Source organism: Staurois parvus, unplaced genomic scaffold, assembly GCF_062004578.1.
Source record: "Staurois parvus isolate SC_StPar_1 unplaced genomic scaffold, SC_StPar_1.0 ptg000447l, whole genome shotgun sequence".
In the NCBI taxonomy this organism is placed as follows: Eukaryota; Metazoa; Chordata; class Amphibia; order Anura; family Ranidae; genus Staurois; species Staurois parvus.
This window is the reverse complement of record NW_028318243.1, coordinates 228323-256288: the sequence shown is the minus strand read 5'-3', so window position 1 is coordinate 256288 and position 27966 is coordinate 228323. Positions and strand designations below refer to the sequence as shown.

General features: G+C 45.0%; 1 long non-coding RNA gene across 1 annotated transcript in view; it reads right to left on the bottom strand.

The window, feature by feature from the left end:
• Positions 1 to 2165: 2165 nt before the first annotated feature.
• Positions 2166 to 27966, bottom strand: part of LOC149453584 (uncharacterized) — a 54764-nt gene continuing 28963 nt past the window's right edge. Inside the window, exon 3 of the long non-coding RNA XR_016314667.1 lies at positions 2166 to 3911. This is a non-coding gene — a long non-coding RNA (uncharacterized LOC149453584). The remainder of the gene's footprint in view (positions 3912 to 27966) is intronic.

Below are 27966 nucleotides of genomic sequence, written 5' to 3'. Positions count from 1 at the left end.
GCCCCATCACCTCAGAAATGCCCCATCACATCAGAAATGCCCCATCACCTCAGAAATGCCCCATCACATCAGAAATGCCCCATCTCCTCAGAAATGCCCCATCACATCAGAAGTCCCTCCATCATATCAGCGGTCTTCCTATCACATCAGAGACCCCCTATCACATCAGAAATTACCAATTACATCAGAAGTCCCTCCATCATATCAGTGGTCTCCCCATCACATCAGAAATCCCCCATCACTTCAGAAATGCCCCATCACATCAGAAGTCCACCCATCACATCAGAGATCTCCCCATCATGTCAGATATGCCCCATCACATCAGAAGTCCCTCCATCATTTTAGCGGTCTCCCCATCACAACAGAAATCCCCCCATCACTTCAGAAATGCCCCATCACATCAGAAGACCCTCAATGCTATCAGTGGTCTCACCATCACAACAGAGAACCCCCATCATGTCAGAAATGCCCCATCACATCAGAAATCCCCCATCATGTCAGAAATGCCCCATCACATCAGAAGTCCCTCCATCATATCAGCGGTCTCCCCATCACATCAGAGATCCCCCATCACATCAGAAATGCCCCATCACATCAGAAGCCCACCAATCACATCAGAGATCTCCCCATCACGTCAGAAATGCCCCATCACATCAGAAGTCCCTCCATCATATCAGCGGTCTCCCCATCACAAAAGAGATCCCCCCATCACGTCAGAAATGCCCCATCACATCAGAAGTCCACCCATCACATCAGAGATCTCCCATCACGTCAGAAATGCTGCATCATATCAGAAGTCCCTCCATCATATCAGCGGTCTCCCCATCACATCAGAGATCCCCCATCACTTCAGAAATGTCCCATCACATCGGAAGTCTATCCATCATATCATTGGTCTCCCCATCACAACAGAGATCCCCCTATCATGTCAGAAATGCCCCATTACATCAGCGGTCTTGCCATCACATCACAGATCCCCCCATCACATCAGAAGTCCACCCATCACATCAGAAGCCCACCAATCACATCAGAGATCTCACCATCACGTCAGAAATGCCCCATCACATCAGAAGTCCCTCCATAATATCAGTGGTCTCCCCATCAAATCATAGATCCCCCCAACACTTCAGAAATGCCCCATCACATCAGAAGTCCCCCCATCATATCAGCAGTCTCCCCATCACATCAGAAATGCCCCATCACATCAGAAGTCCCTCCACCATATTAGCGGTCTCCCCATCACATCAGAAACCCCCATCACTTCAGAAATGCCCCATCACATCAGAAGCTCCCCCATCACCAAGAAAGGACAATTACGGAAAGTATGGATAATCATTTTCCAGTCTTTGTGAGACATTGGTAGAGGAAACATAATGGGAAATATGTTGGATCATTTTTGGGGGGTGAAGACAAGGAAGCTTTGATGTTAGATGATGCATCTTTAACAAGATGGTAGCATTGTTTTATATTTCATTAGGCCATCTTGAATAGAAATCAGCTTTTTTGTCCGTACTTCTCTTGTGGATCACAGGAGTGCACTTACTTGTGTTCTCCTAGAATCTGGAATCAGCCAATGGTAAGCTAAAGCCTATGTCGTCTGACATCACAGAGCTGCTCCAGATCCCCACCATTTATTTGGTTTCCACACAGATGCCTGCCCCAACATCTCAGCATGTGACTCCTTTGAGGTGTGGAGGGGCAGAGAGGAGAGCGGTGACTGACAGTCACAGCTCTCTGCTGAAAGCTGACTGAGAACTGAGTGATCAGTGGTCATGTGATCGCTCAGTTCTCAGGCTTAAACAACGATTGAAAAAAGTATAGTACTACCCTATTAATGCAGTAATACTGTGACCCTCTAGTGTCTTAACCACTTCAATACCGGGCACTTTTACCCCCTTCCAGCCCAGGACAATTTTCAGCTTTCAGAGCTGTCACACTTTGAATAACAATTGTGCGGTCCTGCAATGCTGTACCCATATGAAATTTTTATCATTTTTTTCACACAAATAGAGCTTTCTTTTGGTGGTATTTAATCACCACTGAGTTTTTTTCATTTTTCTGCTAAATAAAATAAAGTACACCCAAAACTTTTGAAAAAAAAAACACTTTTCTTCATTTCTGTTATAAAATTTTGCAAATAAATAAAATTTCTTCATAAATTAAGGTCAAAATATATTCTGCTACATTTATTTAGTGAAAATAATAATAATAATTGAATTTGTATTTTTTTTCGAATATTTCTATTTTTTTTATTTTTCATTTAATTTTTTTCTTTTTTTTACTATCTTATTTTTCAGCACACTGTGACTAAAGCAATACGTTACCATAGTAACAATGAACTACTCCGGGTGAGTGATCAGGATTTTCTTCTTTTTTTTTTTAACACATTATGATTGCTAATACAGATGTATTTCATTGATATTTGCAATCATTGTTACTGAATGAAAAGGATTCATTCAGTCTTTTGTTGTGATTAGCTGTGATTGGGCAAAGCTGATCACATGATACAGATGGGCTGTGATTGGCTCTGTCTGTATCATGTGACTGCCTTGACCAGTCACAGCTAACAACATAATTGTATACAATGGATGGCATGACAGGAAGCCATCCGTTGTATACAACTGACATGTGATCTGCTGTGATTGGTCATGTAGGTCACATGACACTGGCAAAGGGCCGGTGTAGTGATATGTCATCGGCTACGTCCCGTGGACACAGCCGGTGAAAGATCGTGCTGCTGCGGGGCCACATGAGTGGTTAGTTTTGAGAGGACGTCATATGACGTCCATTCACAACGGCGAGAGTCCCCCCCGGCCATCAATCTGCTATAGGCCGGGCGGGAAGGTGTTACAGTAAACCTCAAGTGACCTATGTGTCTAAGCTGCAAGTAATAGTCTCTGTGAAATCATCCACATACTACACAATAATAAAGTGCAAAGAGTAAAACTGGTGTAACCATTAACATACACAAAATAATGGACTGCAAAGAATGCAAGGGAAACCCCTTCTTGACAAGAACCCCTTGCTTAAAGTGATTGACAAGAAGTATAACAGAAAACATATAGAAAATGTATAAAAAATCTATATAAATGTATAAAAAAAAAAAAAAAAACAGTGGTGAGAACCCCTAATCCAAACAATACAGTCTCTATGCCTATCTTCTGTATCTAAGGCCCTGTACAAATGATGAGAATATCGGATGAATGATCGTCCGTTTTTTTTGCATGCTAGTCTCATGCTTGTCCCTAATTTTGGAAGAAAGCTGAGACCTAATGATCAGATTAGCGTGCAATAGCTTTGGAAGCCATATTTTGCATACGATTGGAGACTAGGCTTCACTGGCCATGAAGTCCAAAGATCTGTTGAGTTACTACCTTCAGTTTTGGCTGAAGGTCATGATGAAATCTGCCACATCCCTTGAGTTTGGTTATACAAGGATCCAGGATCAGGTGCTGCATTCACTGAATGTTCCCAGGAATGACTGCTGTGAGCTGGGAACCTCCTCGGCCGGGATCGTCACTGATGGATGTACCGCCATCTTTGAAACGTTCACACCATTCAAATGTCTTACTGATCTTATCACCGTACTGCGCTTGAAGTTTTCTGTAGATATCCGCGGGTTTTAGACGAAGAAACTTCATCACCACACGCTGTTCCATGCATGCACTGACACTGGTGTCTGCCATCTTGAATAACGGTCTCTGGACTGGCCCATGACATGTGTGACGCCCATCAGTAATAGGACACACGCTAGTACCCTTATTATACCCGTAAAATGAAATGTCCGGGCTTGACTTGAACTCCCCTTCTATGTTGGATTTCAAGTTTCTTCTGATATTCTCTTTCAGAATTTAAGACCGAGATGTCCCTTCTCTTCTTTTTCATAGAAAGCCAAATTTAACATTAGATTTCTAAAAAAAAAAAAAAAGATCAATTGGATTACTAAATATACAATCATAATAATAAGTGTATGTAAACCCTAACAATGACCTCTTATCTGGGTCGGTTAAATTTACCTTTTAAAGAGTTGTGCTATATCTGTTGGATGAGTGCAACAATACCTGTTGATCCTGGCAAAAATCTTGTGAGCAGGGGCGGACTGACAACTCATGGGGCCCCTAGGCAATAGGGGATCATGGGGCCCCTGTGTCCTTGCCCAAACTCAAAAAAGCCTATGAAAAAGGTACCAGGGGCATCTCATGGGGCCCCTTACTGACCTCGGGCCCTCGGGCAATGCCAGAGTTTACAAATGGTCAGTCCGCCCCTGCTTGTGAGCCGATAACCTCTTGTGCTATCTCTGCAATGAGATCATCTCAAACAATGTTATCAGGAAGTGTGTGAGAACTACAGAGCTCCTCCCAAAGGCATTTAGAAGAGATGATGGGGAGGTGCTCTGTGGCCCTAACATGCTTCCAGCCTTATGAGGAGAAAATTGATCAAGCTCTTCATAGAGCAATAGATGCTTCTGGATCAGCATCGCCAATAACTGAAAATGCATATTGGCAGGAAGTTTTTAAATTATTACAAGGAAAGGGGGTGGTTACTTGTTCTCATGTATAGGTGAAATGTAATTAGCATATACAGTCCTTGTTATTCCGTTTGTAATTTAAAAAAATACAAATTTAGAAAGAAAGTTTAATTTATTTATTGAACAAGCTGCACTTTTATATCAACCATAATACTTTTATATACAGTGCCTGGAAAACGTTTTCCTCCCCCTTGAAATTTTCCACATTTTGTCATGGACCTTAGATTGTACGCCCCTTGAGGGTTAGGGACTGATGTGAATGTACAATATATATGTAAAGTGCTGCGTAAATTGATGGCTCTATATAAGGACCTGAAATAAATAAATAATAAATAAATGTTACAACCAAAACTGTAAATTTATTTTATTGGGATTGGATGTGATAGACCAACAGAAAGTGGCACATCATTGAGAAGTGGAAGGAAAATGATAAATGGTTATCAACATTTTTTACAAATAAATATCTCTACAACTCTTTAAGGAAGAGTGGAAAAAAGAAAGCCATTGTTGAAAGAAAGCAATAAGAAGTCCAGTTTGCAGTTTGCTAGAAGCCATGTGGGGGACACAGCAAACATGTGGAAGAAGGGGCTCTGGTCAGAGGAGACCAAAATGGAACTTTTTGGCCTAAAAGCAAAACACTATGTGTGGTAGAAAATTAACGCTGCCCAACACCCTGAACACAAGATCCCCACTGTGAAACATGGTGGTGGCAGCATCATGTGGTGGGAATGCTTTTCTTCAGCAGGGACAGGGAAGCTGGTTAGAGTTGATGGGAAGATGGATGGAGCCAAATCAGGGGCGGACTGACCATTTGTAAACTCGGGCACTGCCCAAGGGCCGTGGTCAGTAGGGGGCCCCATGAGATGCAGTTAGTAAAAGATAGGGTTAGAGGTTCAAATATAAATTACCGTATCACCCAATATATGGCTTCCATCCAGTAGCCAAAAAATATGCAGACCAAAAGAGAGATTTGTGAAAAGAGATGAGATGCCCATGGTACCTTTTTCATAGGCTTTTTTGAGTTTGGGCAAGGACACAGGGGCCCCATGATCCCCTATTGCCCGGGGGCCCCATGAGTTGTCATTTCCGCCCCTGAGCCAAATACAGGACAATCTTAAAAGAAAACCTGTTAGAGTCTGCAAAAGACTTGAGACCGGGGCGGAGGTTCCCCTTCCAGCAGGACAACGACCCGAAACATCCAGCCAGAGCTACAATGGAATGGTTCAGATCAAAGCATCTTCATGTGTTAGAATGGCCCAGTCACAGTCCAGACCTAAATTCAATGGAGAATCTGTGGCCAGACCTGAAAATTGCTGTTCCCAGACGCCCTCCATCCAATCTGACAGAGCTTGAGCCATTCTGCAAAGAAGAATGGGCAGAAATGTCCCTCTCTAGATGTGCAAAGAAGAATGGGCAGAAATGTCCCTCTCTACATGTGCAAGAAGAATGGGCAGAAATGTCCCTCTCTAGATGTGCAAAGAAGATGGGCAGAAATGTCCCTCTCTAGATGTGCAAAGAAGAATGGACAGAAATGTCCCTCTCTAGATGTGCAAAGCTGGTAGAGACATCCCCAAAAAGAATTGCAGCTGGAAATGCAGCCAAAGGGGGTCCTACAAAGTATTGACTCCGGGGGGCTGAATACAAATACATACCACACGTTTCACAGATATATTTGTAAAAAATGTTGAAAACCATTTCTCATTTTCCTTCCACTTCACAATTATGTGCCACTTTGTGTCGGTCCATCACGTCCAATCCCAATAAAATGCATTTACATTTTTGGTTGTAAAATTAAAATTTCAAGGGACTGTACACTGCATTTCACCTTCCCAGTGTAACAACACGACTTTCAATTTGTAAAACTACTCAACACTGATTTTTTTCTTCTATATTTTTGGAAAAAAACAGGGAGAACATTTTTTTTTCTCCCATGGTTTCACAATTTCTAGAAATTTTATATCTCTACAGAGACACTGGACCCTGTTGTGTTGTCAGTAGGCATTCAGGATAGTCTTTCTAGACAAAAAAAAAAAAACATTGTCCAACTTTTCTTCTTCTTTGCAGCCTATAATGCAGGAAATCCTCAAATGGAAACTTTCTTCCCCTCTGTCCTATGGTGACTGTGGGTTTGCCTATTCAAAATGTTCTCCCCGCTTACCAACTGATATACATGAGCAGAGGCTGACCAGCAAAGTATGAAAAAAAGATATGAATCAAAAACAGTTCAACTGAGTCAAAAAAGTCAGTTGGGACTCTTTCACATTAGCGGCGGAAACGCCCACCCTAATGTGCATGCCACGGCCATGATGCTTTTGCTTCTGGATCAGCTGTTAAACTCACCTATTGAATTCAATGGGAGCGCACTGCAAATTCTTGGCTCACGGTTGCAGTGCTATTTTTGCCTGAAAAATCACCCTTGGAATTGAAAAAAAAAAAAAAAGCAGACCGTCAGGAGGCACCAGGATAGCCTCCTGAGTGCCTGCCAACTGCTGCATTACCACCCTTTGAAATGCGTTCCAACGTTTAACCACCTGCCCTGCAGAGGATTTACCTCCGTTCCTGGCCAGGCCATTTTTTGCGATACGGCGCTGCATTACTTTAACTGACAATTGCGCAGGCAAGCAACAATGTACATGTTTTTTACTTTTTGCTATAAAACATATCCAGTAAAAAACTTAAAAAAAATTGAATTTCTACATAAATTTAGGCCAACATGTATTCTGCTACATAGTGGTGCACCGAAATGAAAATTCTGCTGCCGAAAATTCAAAATGCACTCGGCCGAAAACCGAAATGCGCAGTTTTTAAAAATGAATATTTTTTTTTGGAAAAAAATACACTTTGATTAAAATAAACAATATATTAATTTTTGTAAAATATGAAAGAGGATGTTACGGCGAGTAAATAGATGCCCAACATTTAAAATTGCGCACACTCGTGGAAAGGCGTGAAACTGCGGTACTTAAAAATCTCCATGCTTTAAAAATGTCTACATTTTTGTATCCTTTGTATTTTACAGAGGAGGTCTAGTACGAGAATTATTGCTCTTCCTCCAACGTTCGTGGTGATACCTCACGTGTGCGGTTTGAACACCATTTACATATGTGGGAGTAGCCTATGTATGCGGTCACCACTACATGCGAGTACAAGGGACGGGGGCACTTTAAACTTTTTTTTAAACATGTATTTAATGTTATTTTTTTGGGGGGGTTTTTTGCACTCTTCCTTTAAAAAAATAAGACCCCACATCTCTCCTCTGCAATGTAAAGCATTGGATCAAAAAAAAGCATTGATCTAGTGCTTTAAAAAAAAAAAAAAAAATGGCCGGAAGTGACATTGCTCCGGTCCTCCAAGGGCATAGAGATGTGTGGTGGCCATCTTTCCTTAACTCATCTTTATGCTCAGCTCCGGGCAGGGGAGGACTGCAACTCATGGGGCCACCGAGCAATAGGGGATCATGGGGCCCCTGTGTTCTTGCCCAAACTCAAAAAAGCCTATGAAAAAGGTACCAGGGGCATCTCATGGGGCCCCCTACTGACCCTGGGCCCTCGCGCAGTACCCGAGTTTTCAAATGGTCATGAATAAAAATGAATATATATTTTTTGGAAAAAAATACACTTTGATTAAAATAAACAATATGTTAACAATTTTTGTAAAATATGAAAGAGGATGTTACGGCGAGTAAATAGATACCCAACATTTAAAATTGCGCACACTCGTGGAAAGGCGTGAAACTGCAGTACTTAAAAATCTCCATGCTTTAAAAATGTCTACATTTTTGTATCCTTTGTATTTTACAGAGGAGGTCTAGTACGAGAATTATTGCTCTTCCTCCAACGTTCGTGGTGATACCTCACGTGTGCGGTTTGAACACCATTTACATATGTGGGAGTAGCCTATGTATGCCGTCACCACTACATGCGAGTACAAGGGACGGGGGCACTTTAAACTTTTTTTAAACATGTATTTAATGTTTTTGGGGGGGTTTTTTGCACTCTTCCTTTAAAAAAATATTTAAAAAAATATTTTAAAAAATAAGACCCCACATCTCTCCTCTGCAATGTAAAGCATTGGATCAAAAAAAAGCAGAGATGTGTGGCGGCCATCTTTCCTTAACTCATCTTTATGCTCAGCGCCAGGCAGAGGTGGACTGACAACTCATGGGGCCCCCAGGCAATAGGGGATCATGGGGCCCATGTGTTCTTGCCCAAACTCAAAAAAGCCTATGAAAAAGGTACCAGGGGCATCTCATGGGGCCCCCTACTGACCCCGGGCCCTCGGGTAGTACCCGAGTTTCCAAATGGTCAGTCCGCCCCTGATTTGGCTCCATCCATCTTCCCATCAACTCTAACCAGCTTCCCTGTCCCTGCTGAAGAAAAGCATTCCCACCACATGATGCTGCCACCACCATGTTTCATGGTGGTGATGGTGTGTTCAGGTGTCCAAATGGTCAGTCCGCCCCTGGCGCCAGGATCGTTCGATGGTTTCTCAGGTAAGGCTGAACTAACAAGTGGCGGGCAGCGACGATGGGTGGGGTTTTTTCAGCACCTGTATCAGTGTTTTTTTTTTTAATTTTGGTCAACGGCTGAAAGGGGTGTTTTCGGCCGAAACGTTTCGACCACTGAAATTTCGGTGCATCCCTACTGCCCCGTATCTTTGCTAAAAAAAAAATCCCAATATGTGTAAATTAATTGGTTTACGTGAAAGTTATAGCGTCTACAAAAGAAGGTATACAGTTGCAAGAAAAAGTATGTGAACCCCTTGGGATTACGTGGAGTTTTGCATGAATTGGGCATAAAATGTGCTCTGAACGTCATCTAAGTCACAACAATAGAAGAACACAGTCTGCTGAACATAATACTACACAAACATTAGATGTTGCCATGGTTTAATTGCACATAACATGTAAACATTCACAGTGCAGGGAGGAAAAAGTATGTGAGGCCCTAGCTTAATGACTTCTCCCAGAGCTAATTGGAGCCAGGAGTGAGCCAACCTTGGCTCCAATCAGTGTGATGATATTGGATGTGTTGCTGACAGCTGTCCTGCCCTTAAAAAACACACACCTGTTTTGGGTTTACTGGTTTCAAGAAGCATTGTCTGATGTGAACCATGCCTCGCAGAAAAGAGCTCTCAGAAGACCTACGATCAAGAATTGTTGACTTGCATGAAGCTGGAAAGGGTTACAAAAGTATCTCCAAAAGCCTTGATGTTCATGTGTCCACGGTAAGACAGACTGTCTACAAATGGAGAAAGTTTAGCACTGTTGCTACTCTCCCTAGGCTTGGTCGTCCTGTAAAAATGACTGCAAGAGCACAGTGCAGAATGCTGCATGAGGTAAAGAAGAATCCCAGAGTGTCAGCTAAAGACCTACAGAAATCTCTGGCACATGCTAACATTTTTGTTGACACATCTACAATAAGGAAAACATTAAACAAGAATGGAGTACATGGGAGGACACCACGGAGGAAGCCATTGCTGTCCAAAAAGAATATTGCAGCACGTTTGAAGTTTGCAAAAGAGCACCTGGATGTTCCACAGCACTACTGGCAAAATATACTGTGGACAGATGAAACCAAGATTGAGTTGTTTGGGAAGAACACACAACACTGTGTGTGGAGAAAAAAAGGCACAGCACACCAACATCAAAACCTCATCCCCACTGTGAAACATGGCGGAGGGAGCATCATGGTTTGGGGCTGCTTTGCTGCCTCAGGGCCTGGACGGATTGTTGTCATTGATGGGAAAATGAATTCCAGAGTTTATCAAGACATTTTGCAGGAAAACGTACGACCATCTGTCCGCCAACTGAAGCTCCGCAGAGGATGGGTGATGCAACAGGACAATGACCCAAAGCATACAAGTAATTCAACAAAACAATGGCTGCAACAGCACAGAATATGCCTTCTGGAGTGGCCCAGTCAGAGTCCTGACCTCAACCCGATTGAAATGCTGTGGCATGACCTTAAGAGAGCAATTCACACCAGACATCCCAAGAATATTGCTACACTGAAACAGTTTTGTGAAGAGGAGTGGCCCAAAATGACTCCAGATCGTTGTGCAGGTCTGATCTGCAACTACAGGAAACATTTAGTTGAGGTTATTGCTGCCAAAGGAGGGTCAACCAGTTATTAAGTCCAAAGGTTCACAAACTTTTTCCTCCCTGCACTGTGAATGTTTACATGTTATGTGCAATTAAACCATGGCAACATCTAATGTTTGTGTAGTATTATGTTCAGCAGACTGTGTTCTTCTATTGTTGTGACTTAGATGACGTTCAAAGCACATTTTATGCCCAATTCATGCAAAACTCCATGTAATCCCAAGGGGTTCACATACTTTTTCTTGCAACTGTACATACTGGATTTTTTTTTTAATACTAATAATGGCGGCAATCAGTGACTTATAGCAGGACTGCGGCAGGCATTCTGACACTGGGTGGGAACTAAGTGCCACTGACATCCCCAGTCCACCGTTGCCAACACTTGGGAGACGGTCCAAAATAACCAAGGACCTGTAGCTAGGGAGTGACTGAAAAAGGGCTGGAGAAGATCATCAGCAGATGAGAAACAGGATGAAAAAACATATCAAACAGAAAGTTATTTTATAAAAAAAAAAAAAAAAATTGCATTTATGGGGTCTAGTAATATTATGAGAAAAAAATGCAACTTATAATCCCTCTAATGTGTCTAATATGTATATTTTCTTTAATCGTCAGCTCCCTCTAGTGGCCATATTGCAGTATTTAACTGAAATACTGCAATCAGGTAAATACCACATTACAGCCACTAGTTGGAGATGATAATTACAGAAAATACACATGCAGTATTAGACATAGTGGCGTATTTAGGATTTGTACTGCCCTAGGCAACACAAAAAGCGGATGCCCTCCCCGGCGGAGAGAGCCTGACACCGACCAACACCAGCCCTCCCCCGGCGAAGAGAGCCTGACACCAACCAACACCAGCCCTCCCCCAAGGAGAGAGCCTGACAGTGACCAACACCAGCCCTCCCCCGGCAAAGAGAGCCTGACACCAACCAACACCAGCCCTCCCCCAAGGAGAGAGCCTGACAGTGACCAACACCAGCCCTCCCCCAAGGAGAGAGCCTGACACCGGCCAACACCAGCCCTCGCCCAAGGAGAGAGCCTGACACCGACCAACACCAGCCCTCCCCCAAGGAGAGAGTCTGACAGTGACCAACACCAGCCCTCCCCCAAGGAGAGAGCCTGACAGTGACCAACACTAGCCCTCCCCCAAGGAGAGAGCCTGACAGTGACCAATACCAGCCCTCCCCCAAGGAGAGAGCCTGACACCAACCAACACCAGCCCTCCCCCAAGGAGAGAGCCTGACAGTGACCAACACCAGCCCTCCCCCAAGGAGAGAGCCTGACACCAACCAACACCAGCCCTCCCCCAAGGAGAGAGCCTGACACCAACCAACACCAGCCCTCCCCCAAGGAGAGAGCCTGACAGTGACCAACACCAGCCCTCCCCCAAGGTGAGAGCCTGACAGTGACCAACACCAGCCTTCCCACAAGGAGAGAGCCTGACAGTGACCAACACCAGCCCTCCCCCAAGGAGAGAGCCTGACAGTGACCAACACCAGCCCTCCCCCAAGGTGAGAGCCTGACAGTGACCAACACCAGCCTTCCCACAAGGAGAGAGCCTGACAGTGACCAACACCAGCCCTCCCCCAAGGAGAGAACCTGACACCAACACCAGCCCTCCCCCGCGGAGAGAGCCTGACACCGACCAACACCAGCCCTCCCCCAAGGAGAGAGCCTGACAGTGACCAGCAACACCCCTGCCTTCCACTAAAATCCCCGGGAACTATCATCAGGCTCTGCACACACCATCAAGCAGCCCGCAGCTTCTCTCGGATCCCACCTGGTCCCCATGCCCTTCTTCCAGGGGGCAGTGCTGCCCCCCCCCCCTAAAAAATGCCACCCTAGGCAAATGCCTTGTTTGCCTTGTGATAAATACACCCCTGATTAGACACATTATGGAGATTATGTGGTTATAGATTGTGCAAATGCTATTTTTTTTTTATAGGTAGGCCCCTTTTAGACATGTGTAGAACAAAAAAAATGTGCTACTAATTTTGTTGTATTGCATTTGTAACAAAATTAGTTTAGTTTAGGTTCATTTATTCGTTTTTCACCGGATTCAGATTTTTCCAATGAATTTTGAAGTATTCAAATCGAATTTGAATAGAAAATATTGAATCGATCCGAATTCATAGTGGAGAATAGCTGGTTCTATTCTAATCAAAATTCTAATTTTGGAAGATGAGTATGTAGTTTAGCTAGGCCCTGATGGCTAGTGAGGAGCTGATTAGCAGTTCATGTGAGATAGTCAGAGGGGACAAATTCTGGTCAGGACTTAGAGCCTCTGCAGGCCAGCCCCTTTAAAATTTGTGCCTGCTCTGAGACTTTTGGGAGGAGGGCCTTGGAGGCAGTGGGTGGACCTGAAGTGTGGTTGGTTGCACTTTTGAGAGACTTGAGCCAATCCCCAACAAGTGGCTTGGCAAGGGGGCTGGACTCCCTTAAAAGTTTTGGAGCCTGCTCAGCAGGAGGAGTGTGGTGGTGGTGGGAGAGGAGTGAGATCCAGGAAGATGTGAAGCTGGAAGAGGAAGGCTGCCAGGAGGCCTAGTTGGATGGGGCCTTCCTGCGAGCCTGGAGGTGGAAAACTCAAGACCCACTGCCCTCCTGAGAGAGGACCACCTGTATGGCAGGGATGGAGCAGCCCAGCTGATAGGCAGCCTGGTACCAGCAGCCATTCCACAAGTGGTACAGGAGAGGATCCAAGTGACTACACCTGCACCCCCTGGGCGGATAGTGGAAGGAGCACTCTGGTGGGAAACCGGATTAGCCCTCTGCTAGAGACTGTACACCTTACTTAAAGGAACAGGATCCAGATCCTCTGCTCAGGAAGAACGTCTCCAGATTGCTGGGTGAAGAGGAGTTCATCCAGGGTCTGGGGTGGTACAACTGGAGCTGTTGGCTAGCTGTGTCAGAGAAGAGAAGCTGTGAATAGTTCAGGAAGTTCTCCTCAGATTTCGGTTCCCTTGGACATCCTATACACCCCTTACCCTATCCAGGTTTAACCCCCTCAATAAAATACCAAAACCAACAATCAAGGCCTGATTTCTGTCTACGGATGAAAGCTTGTGTGGAAAATGCTAACTGACTGGCTGCACAGGACTATAGGGGGACCCAAATTCATCAGCAATCCCTAAGGGGTAGTGCTACAGTTATATTCTTTTTAGTCCATTCTATTATAATTTTTCTATTCTATTCTTTTTCCATTCTATTCTGTTTTATTCTATTTTATTCCTTTCGGAATTCGAATTTCGGAAGACAGCTACATTCTATTCTATTCTTTTTTTCTGTTCTTTTCTATTCTATTAATTGATATTCTATTCTATAATATTTTATTCTATTCCTTTTTTTTCTATTATTTTTCATTCTATTCTTTTATTTTCTATTCTAATCTATTTTATTCCATTCTTTTCAAAATTTGAATTTCAAAAGACGGCTATATTCTTTCTATTTCATTCTAATGTTTTTCTATTCTATTCTTTTATTTTCTATTCTGTTCTATCCTATTCAAAACTTGAATTTCGGAAAACGATTATATTCCAACACTAATACACAGTCTTTGAAGGAAATCAGCAATATGTTTATATTTCAGATTTGTTTTTGAAGTTGATTAAAATTTGATTTGAATTGCGGATGGAATTACATTTTATTTTGGATTTGTTTAACCTCTTCACGCTAGTCGAACACAATTGTGCGGCCGCCCGGCGTCTGGGCCTGGACGCCGAGCGGCTGCACATTTGAATTCTATAAAAAAAAGTACATATGTACTGAGAGCGCGCAGCACACATGTCCGGTATTTACAGAAAGGTCCCGATCTCCTCTTTCGATCTGGACCTTTCCCGAACATGTGACCGCTGTGACACGTGTCACATGACCCTAAGCTCCGCCCACCTCCCGGCTTCTGAAACCCTTAAAGGGCCAGGAGGCGCTGCCGCAAAGGGGTTAAATTCAATTGCTATTGTAATTTGGAAACACATCTGAATCTCCAAGTATCGAAAATTTCATCCGAATTTTGATTCGGCACAAACCGCACACGTGTAGCACCTATGATACATACTGTATAGGGCAAACTAAAGGGTCTTTTTATAAATGTTTTCATACAGCTTTCACCCAGGATAGTCTCATTTGGAACATGTGTGAATCTTGGGTGAAAACATTTATAAATAGCCCCCTTAATATCATCCCATTAGGGCATACAGTACATTTACTGTAAGGAAGGATACAAACATCAAATCGATCTTTTACCAAACAGCCGCCACATCCCATCTGGGGATATTATTGTTATTAAAAGAGTTTAATTAGCAGTTCTGGATTTCCATCGGGAGCGTCTCCTTCCTTCTTCCTCCTCTAATACCCCTGTCAAGGGACAACGCACAATTTATAAGAGGCTCTCTATAGACAGGTTATATGATACATATATAAAGATCCGAGCCGAGACACCTCTGATTATCCCTTCTTCATGAACTCGGACTTTGTGTGGGACAGGTAAGAGAATCGATTAAATCTTCAAAGCGATGAACATCCCCGATCTCTGTAGAAGACTAAACTTTTCCTAACATTTGAGAGATAAGGAGTGTATAAAAGATCAATTCGCAGGTCATTCACTGATCGCCAATGAGTATCAATCTGCAACAATGGAATAAAATGCATCTTCAATATTATTATTATTATACAGGATTTATATTATTATTATAATACAGGATTTATGTTATTATTATTATTATTATAATACAGGATTTATATTATTATACAGGATTTATATAGTGCCAACAGTTTGCTCAGCGCTTTACAATATAACGGGAGACAATACAGCAACAATACAGTTCAATACAAGAGGGATAGGAGGACCCTGATCCTTGGAGCTTACAGTCTAGGAGGGAGGGGCTAGTGGTACAAAAGGTAGTACCTGTGGGGGATGGACTGGTTGGAAGAGAAGAAGATTCCATTATTAGCTGAGGGCAGGATAGGATTCCCTTAAGAGATCGGTTTTCAGAGATCGCCTAAAAGTGAGCAGAGTAGGTGATAGTCTGATACATTGAGGTAGAGAGTTCCAGAGGATTGGGGAAGCTCTGGAGAAGTCCTGTAGATGAGCATGGAAGGAAGAGACAAGGGAGCTAGAGAGCAGGAGGTCATGGGAGGAGCGGAGAGGATGGTTTTTGTGATATTTGGAGACAAGATTGGTGATGTAATTTGGGGCAGAGTTATAAATGGCTTTATATGTTATTGTAGGAACATGGTACTGCCACTCCTCTAAAAAGCAATCCACAATTAAATCCCTTTTTAGAGGTGTATAATAGACGAGGCGGAGGTGGTAGGTTGCCTTCTCATTGACAGATTTAACCCTATAATTGCTGTATTGCACACAGTGGTGTATTTAGGTTCTGTGCTGCTCTAGGCAACAAAAAAATCGTCGTCGTCCCCCACACAGAGACCCTGACACCGACCATCACCCCCCCCCGCCCCATGGAGAGACCCTGACACCGACCAACACCCCCTCTTCCCCACGAAGAGAGCCTGACATTGACCAACAACACCCCAGCCCCCACCCCATTCAAGAGAGCCTTCCACTACCACCGCCCCCCATACACTGGCAACCCCCCACCTCCCCCCGGTGAGCGAGAAGACACTCACCTTCACAGCTCCTGACAACCCCAGGAACAAGAGTCAGGCTCTGTATACACCATCCAGCAGCCCACAACCTCTCTCAGATTCCACCTGGTCCCCATGCTGCATGTGTCCATTCCTTCTTTCGGGGGGCGGCGCTGCCCCCCTGAAAAGTGCCGCCCTAGGCAAATGCCTTGTTTGCCTTGTGGTAAATACGGCCCTGATTGCACGGCCCCATAGAACTGCCTATTCTACATTCAGTGGAAGGTTTGCAGTGACCACGGTGCAGGTGTACAGCCATGAGCAGCTGGTAGGGGTGAAGTAAAACCACTGCTGAAATGCTTGGTTTTACCCCCCCCCCCCCCAATCTCAGTTGTGATTAAGCTGTTAGGAAAAAAAAAAGGGTATTACACAATTATTTCTTTCTGAAGAGACCATAAAATATCACCTTTTTATCTAAGTCAATGGGGTTTATTTAACTAAAGCTGGTTCACTCAGAATCTGGTGCAGCCATGCCTGGGAGCCAATCAGTGTCTAACCTCAGCTTGTTCAATTAAGCTGAAGCTGGAAGCTGATTGGTTTCTATGCAGAAGTGCACAAGATCCTGAGTGAACCAGCTTTAGTAAATAATGTGTTTAACCACTCCACTGAGGTGTGGAGGGGCAGAGAGGAGAGCGGTGTCTGACAGTCACAGCTCTCTGCTGAGAGCTGACTGAGAACTGAGTGATCAGTGGTCATGTGATCGCTCAGTCCACAATCTTAAAGAAAGACTAAAAAAAGTATAGTACTACCCTATTAATGCAGTAATACTGTGACCCTCTAGTGTATTAACCACTTCAGTACCGGGCACTTTTACCCCCTTCCTGCCCAGGCCAATTTTCAGCTTTCAGTGCTCTTGCACTTTGAATGACAATTGCGCGGTCATGCAACATTGTACCCATATGACATTTTGATCATTTTTTTCACACAAATAGAGCTTTCTTTTGGTCATATTTGATCGTCACTGGGTGTTTTATTTTTTTGTGCTATAAAAAAAAATTTGCAAAAAAAAAAGTTTTCCTATGTTTCTATTATAAAAATTTGCAAACAGGTAATTTTTCTCCTTCACTGATGTGCGTTGATGAGACTGCACTGATGGACACTGATAGCGGCACTGATGAGGTGGTACGGATATGCAGCACTGATGGGCACTGATAGGCAGCACTGATATGCAAAAATGATGGGCACTGGTAGGCGGCACTGACTGGCGGCACTGCTGTGCACTGATGGGTGGCACTGCTGGACAGCACTGATGGGAGACACTGGTGGGTGGCACTGCTAGGCACTGCTGGGCACAAGTGGGTGGCACTGATCATCAGTGCCCTGATGATCGGTGCCGATCCATCCTCTGACAATTGCCGGTTATCGGCAATACTTTCCTCACGCTCGACATTGTGAGGAAAGTGCAGCTGATAACCAACAACTGCATTTACCGGTGATCTGCTGTGTCATTGGACACGGCTGATCATGTGGTAAAAGACCGCTGTGATTGACCTTTTACCACATCACGTGATCAGCTGTGCCCGTAGGACACAGCATTCATGGAGATCGCTGGGGGCGCACGGGAGGGCGCGTTCTGGGAAGTCGTCATATGACGCCCTCCCAGGACTGGACAACCGTGCTGTAGCTGTCACTGGGCTATAGCGCGGTTGGCAAGTGGGTAAATGGCCATAATATGTTCTTATAAATAGCTTCTACTAACCACTTGATTACCAGCCTGTATTACCCCGTCATTACCAGGACATTCTTCAGTTTTGAGTACTGTGATAGTTTGACTGGCAATTATGAGGTTCAGTACTGAGAAATGTAAAGTGATCGAATATCAGTCACAGCACTACCTGCCTGGAGTTTTCATGTTCTCCCTGTGCCTGCGTGGGTTTCCTCCAGGTACTCCGGTTTCTTCCCACACTCCAAAGACATGCTGGTAGGTTAACTGGCTTCTGTCAAAATTGGCCCTAATATGTGTGAATGTGAGTTAGAGATCTTAGATTGCACGCTCCTTGAGGGCGGGGATTGATGTGATTGTACAATATAGGTGTAAAGTGTTGCGTAAATTGGCAGCGCTATACAAGTACCTGAAATAAATAAATAAGTGATCCACATCAGGAGGAGCTTGCCTGGGGGAATCAGTGCTGGAAAAAGATCTGGGGAGCTTGCAGATCCCAGACCGAGCAGCAGCATGCAATGCCAAGCCACCACTAACAAAGCTGGCAGACTACCCTCATGCAGTAATAAAAAGGCATACACTCCAGAGATAATCATTCTACCCCTTTACAAAACACTGGTCCATCCTCATCTTGAAAATGCGGTTCACCTTTGGTCACCAATACTCAGGAAAATTCTGAATTAGAAAGAGTTCAGTGAAGGGCAACAAAATGAATGACGGGGATGGAGGAGCTCAACTATGGGGGGTGGAGAAGCTCAGCTATGGGGGGATGGAGAAGCTCAGCTATTAGAGATAGGGGAGCTCAGCTATAGGGGATGAAGGACTTCAACTATTGGGGATGGAGAAGCTCAGCTATTGGAGATAGGGGAGCTCAGCAATAGGGGATAGAGGAACTCAGCTATGGAAGAAGGAGGAGCTCAGCTATAGGGGATGAAGGACTTCAACTATTGGGGATGGAGAAGCTCAGCTATTAGAGGTAGGGGAGCTTAGCTATGGGGGATAGAGGAACTCAGCTATGGAGGAAGGAGGAGCTCAGCTATAGGGGATGGAGAAGCTCAACTATTGGGGATAGAGGAGCTCAGCTATGGGGGATGGAGAAGCTCAACTATGGGGGATGGAGAAGCTCAACTATGGGGATGCAGGAACTCAACTTTCGGGGATGGAAGAGCTCAACTATGGGGGATAGAGGAACTCAGCTATGGAGGAAGGAGGAGCTCAGCTATAGGGGATGAAGGACCAACTATTGGGGATAGAGGAGCTCAGCTATGGGGGATGGAGGAGCTCAGCTATAAAGGGATGGAGGAGCTCAACTATGGAGGATGGAGGAGCTCAACTATGGAGGATGGAGGAGCTCAGCTATGGGGGATAGAGGAACTCAGCTATGGAGGAAGGAGGAGCTCAGCTATAGGGGATAAAGGACCAGCTATGGGCGATAGAGGAGCTCAGCTATGGGGGATGGAGGAGCTCAACTATGGAGGATGGAGGAGCTCAGCTATGGAGGATGAAGGAGCTCAGCTATGGAGGATGGAGAAGCTCAGCTATGGAGGATGGAGGAGCTCAGCTATGGAGGATGAAGGAGCTCAGCTATGGAGGATGGAGGAGCTCAGCTGTGGAGGATGGAGGAGCACATCTATGGGGGATGGAGGAGCTCAGCTATGGGGGATGGAGGAGCTCAGTTATGGGGGATGGAGGAGCTAAACTATGGGGGCTGGAGGAGCTCAACTATAGGGAATGGAAGTGCTCAGCTATTAGAATCAATGCCATAAGTTACAGTCAGTCTGGAGAAGAGCCTCTTATGAGGAGAAATGATTACAATGTACAAATGTATCAAAGGTGACTCCAAAATATGTGATAAACTGTTACTATAAGGTCCCTGAGGAGCCACGATTTGAGGTTAGAAGAAAGGAAATGTAATCTTAGATTGAGGAAAGGGCTCTTTACTGTTAGAGCAGTAAAAATGTGGAATCCCTCCCTCAGAAAGTGGTACTAGCTGAGAGCGCCGACAACTTCAAAAAACATTTAGAGGGACAGAGTATACAGGGCTATGGAAATGGTTAGAGAACACAAATCACACACATATCTGAGTTGCACTGGATGAACATGTGTCTTTTTTCAATCTTATAAACTATATAAATCCACTTAACCCCTCCCCCTCCAGAGGATTCCCACCCCCCCCCCCCCTTCCTGACCAGGCCATTTTTTTCAATACGGCACTACGTTACTTTAACTGACAATTGCGCGGTCATGCAAAGCTGCATCCAAATTAAACTGACGTCCTTTTCCTCCCACAAATAGAGCTTTCTTTCAGTAGTATTTGATCACCTGTGCGTTTATTTTTAATTTTTGCGCTATAAACAAAAAAATACCAACAATTTTGAAAAAAACAAATATTTTTGACTTTTTGCTATTAAACATAACTGTTAAAAAAAAAATCAAATTTCCTCATAAATTTAGGACAAAATGTATTCTGCTACGTCTGCTAAAAAAAATCCCAATACGTGTAAAGAATTGGTTTACGTGAAAGTTATAGCGTTTATAAATGGCGGTATATATACTGGAATTTTTTTTTTGTACTAGTAATGGCGGCAATCAGCGACTTATAGCGGGACTGTGGCGGGCATTCTGACAGCGGAGGGAACTGACTTGGTGTCACTGACATCCCCAGTGACACCAATACAGTGATCAGTGCTAATAAAAAGCACTGACACTGTACTAATGTCACTGGGCAGGAAGGGGTTAACATCTGGGCGATTAAAGGGTTAACTATGTGCTGTTTCGCTGTGTGTTTGCTTTACACTGTAAGCACACTGCTTTGTATGGCTCTGATATGCAGAGCCATACAAAGCAGTGTGCAGGAGCTGACAGAGGAGAGATCTGTTTTGTTTATAAACAGGTCTCTCCCCCGCCGGTAATACTCGGGTGTTGGCGGGGAATCACTGGCCTGGACCCGATGATTGGCAGCTGAGTCCGCGAATGGTAGCATGGGTAGGGCGCGCGCACACCTACCCGGAACTGCAAAATCACATATATACTGTATATACACATGATTTTGCGCACCCGTGCCGCCCTGTAGCAGTATATCTGCTATACGGCGGTACAGAAACGGTTAAAGACCCCAGCCTTTTCTTACACTTTTGTTTACATTTAAAAATCTGTCTTTTTTGCTAGAATATTAATTAGAAACCCCAAACATTATATATTTATTTTAGCAGAGGTTCTCAACCTGGGGGTCGCGACCCCTTTGGGGGTCGAACGACGCTTTCACAGGGGTCGCCTAAGACCATCGGAAAACACATATTTCCGATGGTCTTAGGAACCGAGACACCCCTCCTCTGTCTGTCTACAGGTGTGGGCGGGAAAACATGCCACCCGTCATCTGGCCACACCCCCGGGATCAATCCTTGCCGATGATTGGCTGCCGGAACTGTGGCTCAGGAGAGGCACACAGGCGGCCAATCACTGGCGAGGAGGTGGAGCTTGGAGAGGAGGAGCCGAGCGGCACCGCGAAGATCGAGCGAGTGAAGAGGAGCAGAGCAGCCGGAGAAGGAAGACAGCTGACCGGTAAGTGTCTGCACCATGGGAGAGGGAGGGAGCGAGCGAGCCCAGGCTGGAGCAGGGGTCAGCAAGGTAAGTATCATTGGTGTCAGTGGGAGGAATAGTGCCCCATCATTGGTGTCACTAATACCAACGATGGGGCACGATTCCTCCCCCAAATGACACCAACGATGGGGCATGATTCCTCCCCCCACTGACACCAATGATGGGGCACTATTCCTCCCCCCACTGACACCAACGATGGGGCACTATTCCTCCCCCCACTGACACCAATGATGGGGCACTATTCCCCCCACTGATACCAATGATGGGGCACTATTCCTCCCACTGATACCAATCATGGGACACTATTCCCCCCACTGACACCAATGATGGGGCACTATTGCCCCCACTGACACCAATGAGGGGGCACTATTCCTCCCACTGATACCAATCATGGGACACTATTCCCCCCACTGACACCAATGATGGGGCACTATTCCCCCCACTGACACCAATGATGGGGCACTATTCCCCCCACTGACACCTATGATGGGGCACTATTCCTCCCACTGATACCAATGACGGGGCACTATTCCTCCCCCCACTGACACCAATGATGGGGCACTATTCCTCCCACTGACACCAATGATGGGGCACTATTCCTCCCACTGACACCAATGATGGGGCACTATTCCTCCCACTGATACCAATGATGGGGCACTATTCCTCCCACTGATACCAATGATGGGACACTATTCCTCCCACTGACACCAATGATGGAGCACTATTCCTCCCACTGACACCAATGATGGGGCACTATTCCTCCCACTGACACCAATGATGTGGCACTATTCCTCCCACTGACACCAATGATGGAGCACTATTCCTCCCACTGACACCAATGATGGGGCACTATTCCTCCCACTGACACCAATGATGGGGCACTATTCCTCCCACTCATACCAATGATGGGGCACTATTCCTCCCACTGACACCAATGATGTGGCACTATTCCTCCCACTGACACCAATGATGTGGCACTATTCCTCCCACTGCAAAATTACAGTTATGAAGTAGCAACGAAAATAATTTTATGGTTGGGGGTCACCACAACATGAGGAACTGTATTAAGGGGTCGCGGCATTAGGAAGGTTGAGAACCACTGTCCTAGAGAATAAAATGGTAGGTTTTGCAATTTTTATGAAACACAGTATTTACGCAGCAGTTTTTCGAATGTGATCTTTTGGGAAAAAATATACTTTCACAAATTTCAATGCACACAAACACAATATAATACCCATTTTTTGTAAAATGTAAAATATGATGCTACACCAAGTAAATAGATTCCAAACATGTCACGCTCTAAAATTGCACCCGCTTGTGGAATGGCACCAAACTACAGTATTTAAAAATCTCCACACTTTATAGGCCTTTACAGGTTATCAGTTTAAAGGTACAGAGGAGGTCTGGTGCTAGAATTATTGCTCTTGCTCGGACGTTCGTGGCGATACCTCACATGTGTGGTGCAATAGCCATTTACGTATGCATGTGGGACCAATGTGTGTGTTTGCCTTTGCACACAAGCTTTACATTTTTCTTTTACACTGTTTATGTTTTTATCACTTGCTGTGCCAAGGAATATATATATTATATTACATTCACATCAGGCCCTGCCCCCAAGGAGCTTACAATCTAAGGTCCCTAACTCACATTCACACATACACACACTGGGGCCAATTTTAGACAGGAGCCAATTAACCCCCCTGGAGGTATTCCTGAGTGTAGCTCGGTGTAAAGTTTCAGCACCACAAGTGATAACCCCGAGCTACACTCAGGAATACACTGCAGCATTGCTCTGGGATCCCTTGTTCACTTACCTTGTCCTGCGCTCCCGCAATGTCCCCCCTGCAGTGTCCCGGGCAATGTCCTCCGGCCGATGCCGGCATCCATCTTCCGGGTTCCGTTCCCTGCGAGCGTCGGGACGTACGGGGGCCAGAACTGGCGGGAAATTTGAAAGTTGTAAAAGTTACATTCACTAAAATCACATAGTATAACATTCCTGTATCAAACCATTTCACATACATTTTGTCCCGAGTGCTTTGTCCGGCGCCCTGCCTGCATTTTTACTGTTCTTTCTGCCTGGAAACTGAGAAACGTCCATGGCGTCCAAAAAGTGTCCCTTTAGGTCAAAAGTGGTTTTAGACCGGCTAGAGAACAGCGATAGTAAATCAGAACCACTTGCAGAATTGAGTGATAATGATTCGTGGGGGAAATTCCTCATCAGACACTGAAAACGATTCTGCGACTGAGCTCAGCGATGTGCGAACTTGGCGCTCTATTTCACATTTCAGTGTTTTTGGTTTGATTATATTATTGAATTACATTTTTTATTATTATTATTATTATATTATTTTTTATGATTATTTATGATTTCGTGTTTCAAATTTTATCATCCCCGGGATGTTTACTAGACTCTTCTTCGGACAGATTTCAGTGAGTTAGTCCTAAAAATTACAGGCCTACAATAAAAAACAAATTCCATGCAAAATAATGTACCACTTTGAGCACAGAAATATGGACATAATCAGACCACTAGGGAGGTTAACCTACCTACTCTTTGGAGAGTGGGAGGAAACCCACACAGGCACAGGGAGAACATGCAAACACTGTGCAGCTGGTGCCGTGATTAGGATTTGAACTGATGATGCAGGTGCTGCCAGGCAGAAGTGCTAACCACTTTGCTACTGTGCTACCCATGTAGCCACAGCGCCCAAACATCACGTGTGAGAGCAATATGTAGTGACAGGTGTTCTTTATGGAGAGATCATGGGTCTATTAGACCCCAGACCTCACCTCTGCCCTAAACAAATCTGATCACACTACGATCGGTGTAATCAAATGCTTTCAAGATTTAAAAATGGCACCGCTTACTTCCAGGAACACCAGAAGTGACAACAGTATTCATTACTTCCGGTTCCCTATACCATACAGCTCATCGGAGACCTCATAGTCCTTCCATTGTCTCTATGGTAAGCCAGGGGAACCGCCAAGTTCAGTTCCGGGTTCTCCGTTGGGGGGCAGAGATCTCGGAGGGGTACTGGCAGGTGGCAGTAAGGGGAAGGCGACCACCTCCCTCCCCGCCACCTGTAAAAGCAATCCAGTGGCTAATTAGCTGCTTGCATGACTTTTATAAAAACAGCTGGATGCCGGCAGTGAAAAACAATACCGGGACAATGTCATACCACTTGAAACCCGTAACATATATGTACATTAGCGGGTCTTCAAGTAGATATAGAAACCATGACTTCTATGGAGTAGGACTCATGGATCGGCACAAATGAAGAACCTTAGGTGGAGGTGGGCTAAAAGGAACCAAAAAAGCCCAACAATTAATTAGTGCGAAACACAGTAGAACCTTCTTAAAAATAAAGGGATTGTCTTCCATCACAAACCCAGAAAGTATGGAGTTATTTTATAATAGTAGAAGGAGCCATGCAGATCCATCACATGCAGTATGGAATTGGCAGCTGTTTCTCCTTAGCCCACACTGGATCATGGTGGCCACTAGCCTGAGAACATTCAATTTGACCCCATTCATGCAAAACAAATTTACATACAGTTTCAGGTGGGTGCAATTTTTTGATGAATAGCCATATACCAAGGTAGATTAGGTAAATCAGTGCCAAACATGCCAGCCTGAGCACCCCCCCGAGATGTATGAGCAATATGTGTCAGCAAAAATCCCCCCCCCTCCCAAAAAACAAATTGAGCACGAATCTGCATGCTTACCCCCTAAGTATAAATTCCCCCTCCTCCTAGTACAAATTCAACCCCCTACTGAACTCCCTCTTACCAGCACAAATCTCCCCCCCCCCCCATTAACCCAAATCCTCCCAGCACAATCTCCCCCCCCCCTCCTATTAAGCCAAATCCTCCCAGCACAAATGTCCCCCCCCTCCCCAAAAAAAAGAAAAATTACCTCTCCTAGTACAAATCCTCTACCCCTCAAAATTTCCCGTCCAAGTACACATCTTCTCATCCCCACTCCAAATTCCTCCTCCCAACACAAATCATTCCCCCACCTTTCCCCTTCTAGCACAAATACCCCCCAATCATCCCTCCTAGCACATACCCCCCCCCCCCCCAACAAAAAATTTCCCTCCTAGCACAATTCTCCTCTCCCCTCTACCATATTACGTCTTGTAGCACAAATCCCTCAAATCCCCCCTCCCAGCATAAATCATCCCCCCATCTTTCCCCTCTTAGAACAAATACCCCCCAATCATCCCTCCTAGCACAAATCCCCCCCCCAACAAAAATTTCCCCTCCTATCACAAATACCCTTAACAAAAATTTCCCGTCATAGCACAATTCTCCTCTCCCCCTACCATATCACTTCTTCTAGCACAAATCCCCCCTCCCAGCATAAATCATCCCCCCACCTTTCCCCTCCTAGCACAAATACCCCCCATTCATCCCACCTAGCACAAATTTGCCCTCCAACAAAAATTTCCCCTCCTAACACAATTCATTTCCCCCCTCTCACCTCTTCTAGCACTACCCCCCAAATCTCCCCTCCCACCACAAATCCTCCTAACTTTTCCCTCCTAGAACAAATACCTCCAATCATTTCTCCTACCGCAAATCCCCCCCCCAAAAAAAAAATTCCACTCCTAGCACAAATAATCCCCAATCATCCTTACAACAAATTCCTCCTCAACAAAAATGTTTGCTCCCAGCACAAATACCCCCAACTAAAAATTCCCCTCATAGCACAATTCCCCTCTCCCTTATCACTTCTTCTAGCACAAACCCCCCAAGTCCCCCCTCCGAGCACAAATCATCCCCCCACCTTTCCCCTTCTAGCACAAATACCCCCCAATCATCCCTCCTAGCACAAATCTCCCCCCCAACAAACATTTCCCCTCCTATCACAAATACCCTTAACAAAAATTTCCTGTCATAGCACAATTCTCCTCTCCCCACTACCATATCACTTCTTCTAGCACAAATCCCCCTCCCAGCATAAATCATCCCCCCACCTTTCCCCTCCTAGCACAAATAACCCCCTACTAAAACAATTCTCTTCCCCCCTCCACCATATCACTTCCTCTAGCACAACCCCCCAAATCTCCCCTCACAGCACAAATCCTCCCCCTAACTTTTCCCTCCTAGGACAAATACCTCCAGTCATTTCTCCTAGCACAAATCCTCCAATAAAAATTTCCCCTCCGAGCACATTTCTCCTCGACCATCTACCATATAACTTCTTCCAGCCCTCCCCCCCTAAATCCCCCCTCCCAGAGCCCAAATCCCCCCAATCATCCCTCCTAGCACAAATACCCCCCCAACAACAATTTCCCCTCCTAGCACAATTCTCCTCCCTTCTCTACCATATCACCTCTTCTAGCACAACCTTCCCAAGTCCCCCCTACCAGCACAAATCCTGTTTCCCACCTGTCCTCCCAACACAAATGCCACTAAATCACTACTCCTAGCACCCCCCTCCCCCAAATTTCCTATTCTAGAACAACTCTTGCCCTCTGCGCCCCCCCCAAATTGCCCTTCCCAATCTCTTCATCGTGCCCCCCTCACACGATACCGCAGTGCCCAGGGAAGCCGTCCCTCCTGCCCACCCCTCATCCTGGCCCTGGGCTAAATGAACTATGTTATTTGTGGAACTAGTAAGTATTTTGGGAAGCGGATGACTTTGGGTGACATTGAGTCTTCTTTGCACTTCCGAGCCGTGTGGAATATTCCTAGCCCCCCCGTCTAGAATTAAGAATTTGTGATGATAAAAGGCACAAGATTTGAGGTGGTACTGCTGAAGGACTTACAAATACAAACCTTTCATAGGTAACCCACATAATTCTAATCGTTTTAGAGGGAATAATTGCTTTCTGGTAAATGCCGAGTCGTGACCAATTTTATATTAATTCCAGCTGAATGATTCTCCAGACTATTCAAAAGTTCATTAAGACGACGTTTTTCTCTATAATATGTTATTTCTTTGCACTGTCTAATGAAATAGATGGAGGTGAAGGTCTTCAAGGCAGTCATTTATGTTCAGGAGGGAAATGTTCTGATTTGTAGTGAAATAATAGCTGACAAGAGGAGGCCTCTATGCTGGAATATACAAATCCCAGCTACCAGGGGCGGAGTGACAACTTACGGGGCCCCCGGGCAATAGGGGCCCCTGTGTCCTCGCCCACACTCAAACCACACCCAAAAAAGCCTATGAAAGGTACCAGGGGCATCTCATAGGCCCCTTACTGACCCTGGGCCCTGGGGCAGTGCCTGAGTTTCCGAATGGTCAGTCCGCCCCTGCCAGCTACTCCAACAACTGATAACATCTACAGACGCAAACGCTTTCATTCAGGTTTGTGAATCTTTTGAAGTCTATAGGTGGTGAATCTAGTTATTCAATTTTGTCTGTTCGTAGGGATAAACAAGCAACATGGAGGGGATCAGACATACAGTGGGGATCAA